Raw genomic sequence first — 11,192 nt, forward strand, 5'->3', positions numbered from 1 at the left:
TTGTGTTGTCGCTCTTGTCGTGATGTGTGCTTTGTCCTATATTGATATATTTTACATATAAACAAAAAAAGAAACGTCCTCTCACTGTCAACTGCGTTTATTTTCAGCAAACTTAACATGTGTAAATATTTGTATGAACAGAAGATTCAACAACTGAGACAAAGTGAACAAGTTCCACAGGCATGTGACTAACAGAAATGGAATAATGTGTCCCTGAACAAAGGGGAGGTTAAAATCAAAAGTAACAGTCAATATCTGGTGTGGCCACCAGCTGCATTAAGTACTGCAGTGCATCTCCTCCTCATGGACTGCACCAGATTTGCCAGTTCTTGCTGTGAGATGTTACCCCACTCTTCCACCAAAGCACCTGCAAGTTCCCAGACATTTCTGTGGGAAATGGCCCTAGACCTCACCCTCTGATCCAACAGGTCCCAGACGTGCTCAATAGGATTGAGATCCAGGCTCTTCGCTGGCCATGGCAGAACACTGAGGTTAAACCAGGCCCTGTGTGTCCCCAGGTGCTCTCATTTGTTGACTTCTGCAACCGTAAAAGCCTTGGGTTCATGCATGATAACATCAGAAGCCTCCTCCCTAAATTTGCTTTATTCACTGCTTTAGCACACTCCTCCAACCCTGATGTCCTAGCTGTGTCTGAATCCTGGCTTAGGAAGGCCACCAAAAATTCTGAAATTTCTATTCCCAATTACAACATTTTCAAGATAGAACTGCTAAAGGGGGCGGAATTGCAATCTACTGTAGAGATAGCATGCAGAGTTCTGTCATACTATCCAGGTCTATGCCAAAACAGTTCTAGCTTCTAATTTTAAAGATCCATCTCTCCAGAAATAAGTTCCTTACTGTTGCCGCTTGTTATAGACTCCCCTCAGCTCCCAGCTGTGCCCTGGACACCATGTGTGAATTGATTGCCCCCCATCTATCGTCAGAGTTTGTACTGCTAGATGACCTAAATTGGGATATGCTTAACACCCGGCCGTCCTACAATTTAAACTAGATGCTTTGTTGCAACCCCTATTACTAGTCTGTTCAACCTCTTTCGTATTGTCTAGATTCCTAAAGATTGGAAAGCGGCTGCAGTCATCCCCCTCTTCAAAGAGGGAGACACTCTAGACCCAAACTGTTACAGACCTATATCCATCCTGCCCCATCCTGCCCTGTCTTCAAAAGCCAAGTGAACAAACAGATCACAGACCATTTCGAATCCCACCATAACTTCTCCACTATGCAATCCGGTTTCCAAGCTGGTAACAGGTGCACGTCAGCCCCGCACTGCGACCTGCATGCTCTCGTTGGCTGGCCCTAGCTTAATATTCATCGCCAAACCCACTGGCTCCAGGTCATCTACAGGTATTTGCTAAGTAAAGCTCTGCCTGAACTCAGCTCACTGGTCACCATAGCAACACCTACCCATAGCACGTGCTCCAGCAGGTATATTTCACTGGTCATCCCCAAAGCCAACACCTCCTTTGGCGGCCTTTCCTTCCAGTTCTCTGCTGCCAGTGACTGGAACGAATTGCAAAAATCACTGAAGCTGGAGACTTACATAGTTGAAGTCGGAAGTTTACATACACCTTAGCCAAATACATTTAAACTCAGTTTTTCACAATTCCTGACATTTAATCCTAGTAAAAATTCCCTGTCTTAGGTCAGTTAGGATCACCACTTTATTTTAAGAATGTGAAAAGTCAGAATAATGTTAGAGGATGATTTATTTCAGCTTTTCTTTCTTTCATCACATTCCCAGTGGGTCAGAAGTTTACATACACTCAATTAGTATTTGGTAGCATTGCCTTTAAATTGTTTAACTTGGGTCAAACGTTTCGGGTAGCCTTCCACAAGCTTCCCACAATAAGTTGGGTGAATTTTGTCCCATTCCTCCTGACAGAGCTGGTATAACTGAGTCAGGTTTGTAGGCCTCCTTGCTCGCACACGCCTTTTCAGTTCTGTCCACAAATGTTCTATAGGATTGAGGTCAGGGCTTTGTGATGGCCACTCCAATACCTTGACTTTGTTGTCCTTAAGCCATTTTGCCACAACTTTGGACATATGCTTGGTCCATTTGGATGACCCATTTGCGACCAAGCTTTAACTTCCTGACTGATGTCTTGAGATTTTGCTTCAATATATCCACATAATTTGCCTTTCTCATGATGCCATCTATTTTGTGAAGTGCACCAGTCCCTCCTGCAGCAAAGCACCCCCACAACATGATGCGGTCACCCCCGTGCTTCACGATTGGGATGGTGTTCTTCGGCTTGCAAGCCTCCCCCTTTTCCCACCAAACATAACATGGGTCATTATGGCCAAACAGTTCTATTTTTGTTTCATTAGACCTGAGGACATTTCTCCAAAAAGTGCGATCTATATCCCCATGTGCAGTTGCAAACAGTAGTCTGGCTTTTTTATGGCGGTTTTGGAGCAGTGGCTTCTTCCTTGCTGAGCAGCCTTTCAGGTTATGTTGGTATAGGACTCATTTTACTGTGGATATAGATTCTTTTGTACCTGTTTCCTCCAGCATCTTCACAGGGTCCTTTGCTGTTGTTCTGGGATTGATTTGCACTTTTCGCACCAAAGTGCATTCATCTCTATGAGACAGAACACGCCTCCTTCCTGAGCGGTACGACGGCTGCATGGTCCCATGGTGTTTATACTTGCGTACTAATTGTTTGTACAGATGAACGTGGTACCTTCAGGTGTTTGGAAATTGCTCCCAAGGATGAACCAGACTTGTGGAAGTCTACAAATTATTTTCTGAGGTCCTGGCTGATTTCTTTTGATTTTCACATGTCAAGCAAAGAGGCACTGAGTTTGAAGGTAGGCCTTGAAATACATCCACAGGTACACCTCCAATTGACTCAAATGATGTCAATTAGCCTATCAAAAGCCATTACATAATTTTCTGGAATTTTCCAAGCTGTTTAAAGGCAAAGTCAACTTGGTGTATGTAAACTTCTGACCCACTGGAATTGTGATACAGTGAATTATAAGTGAAATAATCTGTCTGTTAACAATTGTTGGAAAAATGACTTGTGTCATGCACAAAGTAGATGTCCTAACCGACTTGCCAAAACTATAGTTTGTTAACAAGAAATTTGGGGAGTGGTTGAAAAACGAGTTTTAATAACTCCAACCTAAGTGTATGTAAACTTCCGACTTCAACTGTATCTCCCTCACTAACTTTAAAAGTCAGCTGTCAGAGCAGCTTACCGATCGCTGCAGCTGTACACAGCCCATTTGTAAATAGCCCATCCAACCAACTACCTACCTCATCCCCATATTTGTTTTTGTTTTTCTGCACACCAGTATTTCTACTTGCACATCCTCATCTGCACATATATCACTCCAGTGTAAATTGCCAAATTGTAATTACTTCGCCACTGTGGCCTATTTATTGCCTTACCTCCTTACTTCATTTGCACACACTGTATACTGATTTTTCTATTGTGTTATTGACTGTAAGTTTTTTTATCCCATGTGTAACTCTGTGTTGTTGTTTTTGTCGCACTGCTTTGCTTTATCTTGGCCAGGTCGCAGTTGTAAATGAGAACTTGTTCTCAACTGGCCTACCTGGTTAAATAAAGGTGAAGAAAAAAAAACTGGCACCATTGGTGGTATCTGCTTAAAACATGTTGGTATTACAGACTCAGACAGGGAGAGGTTGAAAATGTCAGTGAAGACACTTGCCAGTTGGTCAGCACATGCTCGCAGTACACGTCCTGGTAATGCGTCTGGCCCTGCGGCCTTGTGAATGTTGACCTGTTTAAATATCTTACTCACATCGGCTGCGGAGAGCGATTACACAGTCTTTCAGAACAGCTGTTGCTCTCGTGCATGTTTCAGTGTTGTTTGCCTCGAAGCGAGCATAGAAGTAGTTTTTCTCATCTGGTAGGCTTGTGTCACTGGGCATCTCTCGGCTGTGCTTCCCACAGTGCCATCCATTTTGTCACCAAAATTCCCATATACTACCCACCACTGTGACCTGTACGCTCTCGTTGGCTGGCCCTCGCTTCGTACTCGTCGCCAAACCCACTGGCACCAGGACACCTACAAGTATTTGCTAGGTAAAGCCCCGCCTTATCTCAGCTCACTGGTCACCATAGCAGCACCCACCCATAGCACGCGCTCCAGCAGGTATATCTCACTGGTCACCCCAAAGCCAACTCCTCCTTTGGCGTCCTTTCCTTCCAGTTCTCGCTGGCAATAACTGGAACAAACTGCAAAAATCACTGAAGCTGGAGACTCATATATCCCTCACTAGCTTTAAGCACCAGCTGTCAGAGCAGCTCACAGATCACTGCACCTGTACATAGCCCACCTGTAAATAGCCCATCCAACAACCTCATCCCCATAATGTATTTATTTATCTTGCTCCTTTGCACCCCAGTATCTCTACTTGCACATTCATCTTCTGCACATCTACCATCCCAGTGTTTAATTGCTATATTGTAATTACTTCGCCACCATGGCCTATTTATTGCCTTACCTCCCTTATCTTACCTAATTTGCACACACTGTATATAGACTTTTTTTCTACTGTATTATTGACTGTATGTTTGTTTATTCCATGTCTAACTGTGTTGTTGTATGTGTCGAACTGCTTTGCTTTATCTTGACCAGGTCGCAGTTGTAAATGAGAACTTGTTCTCAACTAGCCTACCTGGTTAAATAAAGGTGAAATAAAAATAAATAAAAGTAGTTTGTAATGGTTTGCAAGCCCTGCCACATTCGACGAGCGTCACAGCCGGTGTGGTACTTATTTTAGTCCTGTACTGACGCTTTGCCTGTTTGATGGTTCGTCAGAGGGCATAGCGGGATTTCTTATAAGCTTCCAGGTTAGAGTCCTGCTCCTTGAAAGCGGCAGCTGTAGCCATTAGCTCAGTGCGGATGTTGCCTGTAATCCATGGCTTCTGGTTGGGGTATGTATGTACGGTCACTGTGGGTACGACGTCATTGATGCACTTATTGATGAAGCCAATGACTGATGTGGTGTACTCCTCAATGCCATCGGAGGAATCCAGGAACATATTCCAGTCTGTGCTAGCAAAACAGTCCTGTAGCTTAGCATCTGCTTCATCTGACCACTTTTTTATTTGCTCTAGTCACTGGTGCTTCCTGCTTTAATTTTTGCTTGTAAGCAGGAATCAGGAGGATAAAATGATGTTCAGATTTGCCAAATGGAGGGCGAGGGAGTGTTTTATCTAGCCTAGCTGTAGAAGAACGCACATCTGCACAGTTTTACATTCTGTCGTTTAATGACATGTGCCACTCATTCTGACAACCCATTATCCGTAAAGCAGCACACTGTCGTAAACCATAACAACGTACAGTATGACGTACAGAACGTCTACCATACATAATATTTCCCCCCCCTTTCCAAAACCAGGGACTGGTACCATATATAAAATGTCCATAGGGCAAGAACCTAGAGTGATACCTATAAGAAATAAACATTAACCCTTAAACGGAAGCACTCTCCAAACTAGCCAGTTCAGTCCATTAACCTGGAGGTTGACTAAGACACCTACCGGAGCCTAAGAATGAAAAGAGGTTAAGTAGTCCCCCAGATGAGCAGGGCGAGTTTGTGCCCGCATAGGCCTTTCTTCAACTGCCACCGCTTGTGGCTCTGGCCCTTGGGGAGCCCACAGAGGCTGGGGCTCGGATGGTAGTGGTGGGGGAGGTCCATCCGGTGGCGTCTCTGGCCTGCATGTCTGTTCTGTGTGCATTCGTATTCCTCGAGGGGCAGAGACTTTTCTGAGGCGGCTGGCGTGCCAGCGTGATCCATTGGTCAACATGAATGTGGCGGGCCCCAGTTGTCGACTGACCTGCAGGGGTTCCGACCAGAATGAGGCCATTTTGTTGCACCGCTGAGGCCGTCGGGCTCGGACCCAGTCAGACACTTGGATGATCGACTTCTTCACCCTGTGTGCCTTGTCAAAACGCTGTTTCATTGCTCTTTGGTGCCTGGTCACTGCCTGCTGTTCTTGGGTGCACCTAGTCGCCGGTTCTGCTACTCTCTGTGTTCTGCGTCTGTCCAGTGGCAGTTCCATCTCACGACCTAGCATGAGGGATGCCGGGGAGGCCTGTATTGTTGTGTGTTTGCTTGCTCTGTAGTGCATTAGCGTTTGATTCAAAGCAGTTAGGAACGTGCACCCCTGGACCAGGTGCGCTCTGATGCCATTCTTCAGCGTTTGGTTGAAGCGTTCCACGCCTCCGTTAGCTTGTGGGTTGTAGTAGGCCGTGCGGATGTGTTTGATTCCCTTGTTGCTGAGATATGAGGAGAACTCGGCAGAGGTTAGCTGGGGCCCATTGTCCGTGGTAAGGGTGAGGGGTAGGCCCCACCTTGTGAACAGGCTGTCTAGGATGTCCACGATGGCCTGTGCTGTGACAGTTCCGACAGGAACCACTTCTGGCCACTTAGAGTGGAGGTCATACACCACCACCAGGAAGCGCTGATGGTGAGGGACTGCGTGTCCATGGATCTCGCCACAGATGTCCAGTTGGATGTGCTCCCAGGGGCGGGACGGTCATGCGAGAGGCTGCAGGGGGGGTGGGGTGGACTGTCCTGTTTTCCCACTAAGGAGGCATGCAGCACAATCCCTGACCAGGGCTTCAATGTCGTGGTTGATGCCTGGCCACCACACAAGGTCTCGACATCGCTGTTTGACCTTCACTATGCCTAAGTGCCCCTTGTGCGCCATGGATAGAACACGCGCATGCAGACCACTCGGGACCACGGTGCAAAACCCTCGAGAGACACAGACTTCTGCCCAGCAAGAAAGTTCGTGCTTCACCCTGGCAAAAGTCGCCAGCGCTTCTGGCACGTGTGCTGGCCATCCAGTGCGTATGTAGGTGCGCAGGGTAGACGGTGTGGGATCCTGTTCCGATGCTTGCTTCAGCTCCTCCAGTGAGACGACTGACTGAAGAGGAGCGTAAAGTATTTGTACCAGCTCTGTTTCGTTGTCGTCTGGCAAGACGGTCGGAGTAGGAGCGTCAAAGGAGTGTGAGAGGAGGTCTGCCACCACGTTATCCTTCCCCGGAGTGAATTTCAGCTGATAGTCGTACTGTCTGAGGCGGTCGGCCCATCTGTGCAGCCGAAGTGGCTTGTGGCCAGTTCCTGATGCCGACAGTAGCGTTGTGAGGGACTGGTGGTCGGTACGGAGCGTGAACAGACGGCCATATAGGTATAGGTGCCACCTTTCGCACGCGCAGACACAGGCCAGTGCTTCTCGTTCGCCCACAGAGTACCGTTGTTCTGTGGGGCTCAGGGCCCTTGAGGCAAAGGCGATGGGCCTCTCAATGCCCTTCTGCAGCTGTGAAAGGACAGCTCCTAGTGCTCCAGCTGAGGCATCACATGTGACAATGGTGGGGCAGACGGGGTCAAAGTGAGCCAAGACTGGGGCTGTGGTGAGCTGGCTCTTCAGTGAGCGGACCGTGTCTGAGCAGGCTGCCATCCAGGCCCATGGCTCATCCTTCTTGAGGAGCTGGCGAAGGGGCGCTGTGGTCTGAGAGTAGTGGGGCAGAAACCGGAGGTAGTAAGCTGTCATGCCCAAGAATGAGGCCACCTGAGAGGCTGAGGTCGGTTCCGGGATCCTGTGGACGGCTTCAATGTTCGACATGAGTGGGGCAATGCCTTTGGCCGACAGGCGGAACCCCACAAACTCGACGGCTGGAGCTGCAAAGGTGCACTTTCCACCATTAAGGGTCAGGTTGTTCTGCAGTTAAGCGCTGAATACTCTGTGGAGTCGATAATCATGGATGTGGTCAGGGCCGTGGACCACGATGTCATCCAGATAGACCGCCACCCCAGGTATTCCAGCGAGGATGGTGCTCATCACCTTCTGGAAGCAGCTGGGGGCGGAGCTAAGTCCAAAAGGCATGCGTGTATATCTGAACACGCCAGCATGTGTGACAAAGGCCGTGAGGTCTCTGCTAGCTGCATGGAGGGGTACCTGAAGATAACCCTGACGAAGGTCAAGCTTTGTGAAGATCGTGGAGCCATGGAATTGTGCGGTCAGCTCCTCAGCTGTAGGCAAGGGGTACTTATCCGGGACAACGGCCTTGTTCACAGCACGGAGATCCACACAGGTACGGATTCCACCTGACTTTTTGGTTGCAATGACCAAGTTTGAAATCCAGGGGGCAGCGTTGACTGGCTCAATGATGCCTGCATCCAACTGTGCCTGGAGATCTTTTGTGATGTCATCACGTAGTGCAAAGGGAATGCGCCGCAGGGGCTGCATGACTGGGGTCACTTCCGGATTCACTAGGGGCCTGTGAGTAAAGGCTGTGAGGCAGCCCAGTCCATCAAACAGAGTTGGCCAGTTCTGTTGCCATGTGCAGGTAACCTGGTCCATAGCTGACCCACTGTCATCTCTGTGTGAATCCCAAGCCTGTGAAGAGGTCGATGCCCAAGAGGTTGGCACCCCGCTTTGCAACATGAAATGTGAATGATGGCAGATGCTTGGTGCCGTAGTGTACTGGGACCTGGAGGGTGCCTACAATGTCTATCTTGGATCTGCCGTACCCACACAGGGCAGTGGAGGGCTGTTGGAGTGGTAGGTGACTGAAAAACTTGTAGTAAGTGGCAAGGTTGGACACCGCAGCGCCAGTATCCAGCAGCAAAGGAAAACCCACCTCACCCAGCTGCACAGTGCATGTCCTGAATGACACATGGTTGGTGGAGACAGTTCGGATTTCCGTGTGTTCATGTTGAGGAGTGAGATGAAACTAAGGGCCTGTGCTGGGTGGAGCTAGTAGCTGGGGCAGAACGACACACTTTCGCAAAGTGATTGTATTTTGAACTGTTCTTACATATTTTCCCATGGGCTGGGCAGTTTGAAGCCCTTGAATTGTGAGAGCTAGCCCCACAGTTGCCACAGCTACTTCTGTTTGTTTGTCTGTGTGCCTGCTGCACGGGCATGCCGGTGTCTGTGTCCATGCAGCTATCGACGTGGGAGGCCGTGCGCAGCGCCTGATCGTTGTAGTGCGCCTGTTCGGGCTGAAGCTGCTGTGTGAGAATGGCTGGGGGCCGAGTGTATGCTGCAGAGCTGTCTGTTAGCATAGTATAGCATTCGAACGCCGCTTCAACCTGGAGTGCTATTTTAATAGCTCCATCTAGTTGTAAATTATCCGATTCCAAAAGCAGTTTCTCCCTTGTCTTTTCACATAACGTCCCCTATATCAACTGATCCCTGATGATCTCGTCCTGAAGTGTGCCGTAGTTACAAGAGCTAGCCAAATCCCTCAGATTAGCCACGTAGCTTTGAATGGACTCACCCGGCCGTTGGTGTCTCTTCCGTAGCCGGTAGCGTCGGAGGTAGCGTCGCTCTTTCCCGGCGAAGTGGTTCCGTAGGAGGCTGACTGCAGCAGTGAATGTAGGAGCCGATCCAAGCGCTCTGAAAATCCTCTGTCCCTCTGTACCGAGGCAGTGACGGAGCAGTGCCGTCCTCCGCTTGTCGGACATTGTAGAAAAGTCCATAGCTTCGAGATAAGTGTTAAAGCTGTCGAGCCAGTTATTCCACGGGACTGGAGGTTCGCCAGGCACGGCGAGGAATGGTGCTGCCGGTGGCAAACTAAATTCATCCCATTCTCGTCGCCAATGTTATATCTAGCCTAGCTGTAGAAGAACGCACATCTGCACAGTTTCACATTGTACATCACTCTGTCGTTTAATGACATGTGCCACTCATTCTGACAACCCATTCATCCGTAAAGCAGCACACTGTCGTAAACCATAACAACGTACAGTATGACGTACAGCACGTCGTACCATACATAACAGGGAGAGCTTTGTACATGTCTCTGTGTGTGGAGTAAAGCTGGTCCCGACTTTTTTTCCCTCTGGTTGCACATTTAACATGCTGATAGAAATGTGGTAAAAGGGATTTAAGTTTCCCTGCATTAAAGTCCCCGGCCACAAGGAGCGCCACCCCTGGATGAGAGTTTTCTTGTTTGCTTATGGCGGAATACAGCTCCTTCAATGCTGTCTTACCACCACAGTCAGAGGCTGGCACCATGTAAACAGCTACGAAAAACACAGGTCACAACTCTCTAGGTAGGTAGTGTGCTCTACAGTTTATCATGAGATACTCTACCTCAGGCGAGCAATAGCTCGAGACTTCCTTAGATATCGTGCACCAGCTGTTATTTACAAAAATACATAGTCTGCCACCCCTTGCCTTACCAGACGCTGCTGTTCTATCCTGCCTATACAGCGTATAACCAGCCAGCTGTATGTTGATAATGTCGTCGTTCAGCAACGACTCCATGAAGCATAAGATATTACAGTTTTGAATGTCCCGTTGGTAGTTTAATCTTCCACGCAGGTAATCTATTTTATTGTCCAAAGATTGCACGTTTGCTAGGAGAATTAGAAGGAAGTGGGGGTTTATTCAATCGCTTACGAATTCTCAGAAGGCTGCCCGCCCTCCGGACCCTTTTTCTCTGCCTCCTCTTCACGCAAATCACGGGGATCTGGGGCCTGTTCCCGAGAAAGCAGTACATCGTTCGCCGTCGGCCTCATCAGATTCATTAAAGGAAAAAAAGGATTCTGCTAGTCCGTGGTGAGTAATCACAGTCCTGATAAGATGTTACAGTTTTTGATGTCTCATTGGTAGGATAATCTTAATCGTAGGTCATCAACTTTTATTTACCAATGACTGCATGTTAGCAAGAAGAACGGATGGCAGTAGGAGTTTACTCGCTCGCCTACGGATTCTCAGAAGGCAGCCCGATCTGTGGCCCCTTTTTCCTGCGTCTTTTCTTCACACAAAAGGCGTGGATCTGGGCCTGTTCCAGTCGGACTCGTTAAAGGAAAAAGTTTCTTCCAGTCCGCGGTGAGTAATCGCTGTTCTCATGTCCAGAAGTTATTTTCGGTCATAAGAAACGGTAGCGGCAACATTATGTACAAAATAAGTAAAAAAATAAGTTACAAACAACGCAGATAAACAAACAAAATAAACACAATCGGTTGGGGGCACGTAAAACGTCTGCCTTCTGCTCCGGCGCCATCCCATCTGGTTTGCACTTAGTCCCACTATCATTTGTTTTTCCAACAGGACAACGACCCAAAACACACCTCCAGGCTGTGTAAGGGCTATTTGACCAAGAAGGAGAGTGATGGAGTGTTGCATCAGATGACCTGGCCTCCACAATCACCCGACCTCAACCCAATT

This window comes from Salmo salar, chromosome 09 (assembly GCF_965601325.2).
Source record: "Salmo salar chromosome 09, fSalSal1, whole genome shotgun sequence".
In the NCBI taxonomy this organism is placed as follows: domain Eukaryota; kingdom Metazoa; phylum Chordata; class Actinopteri; order Salmoniformes; family Salmonidae; genus Salmo; species Salmo salar.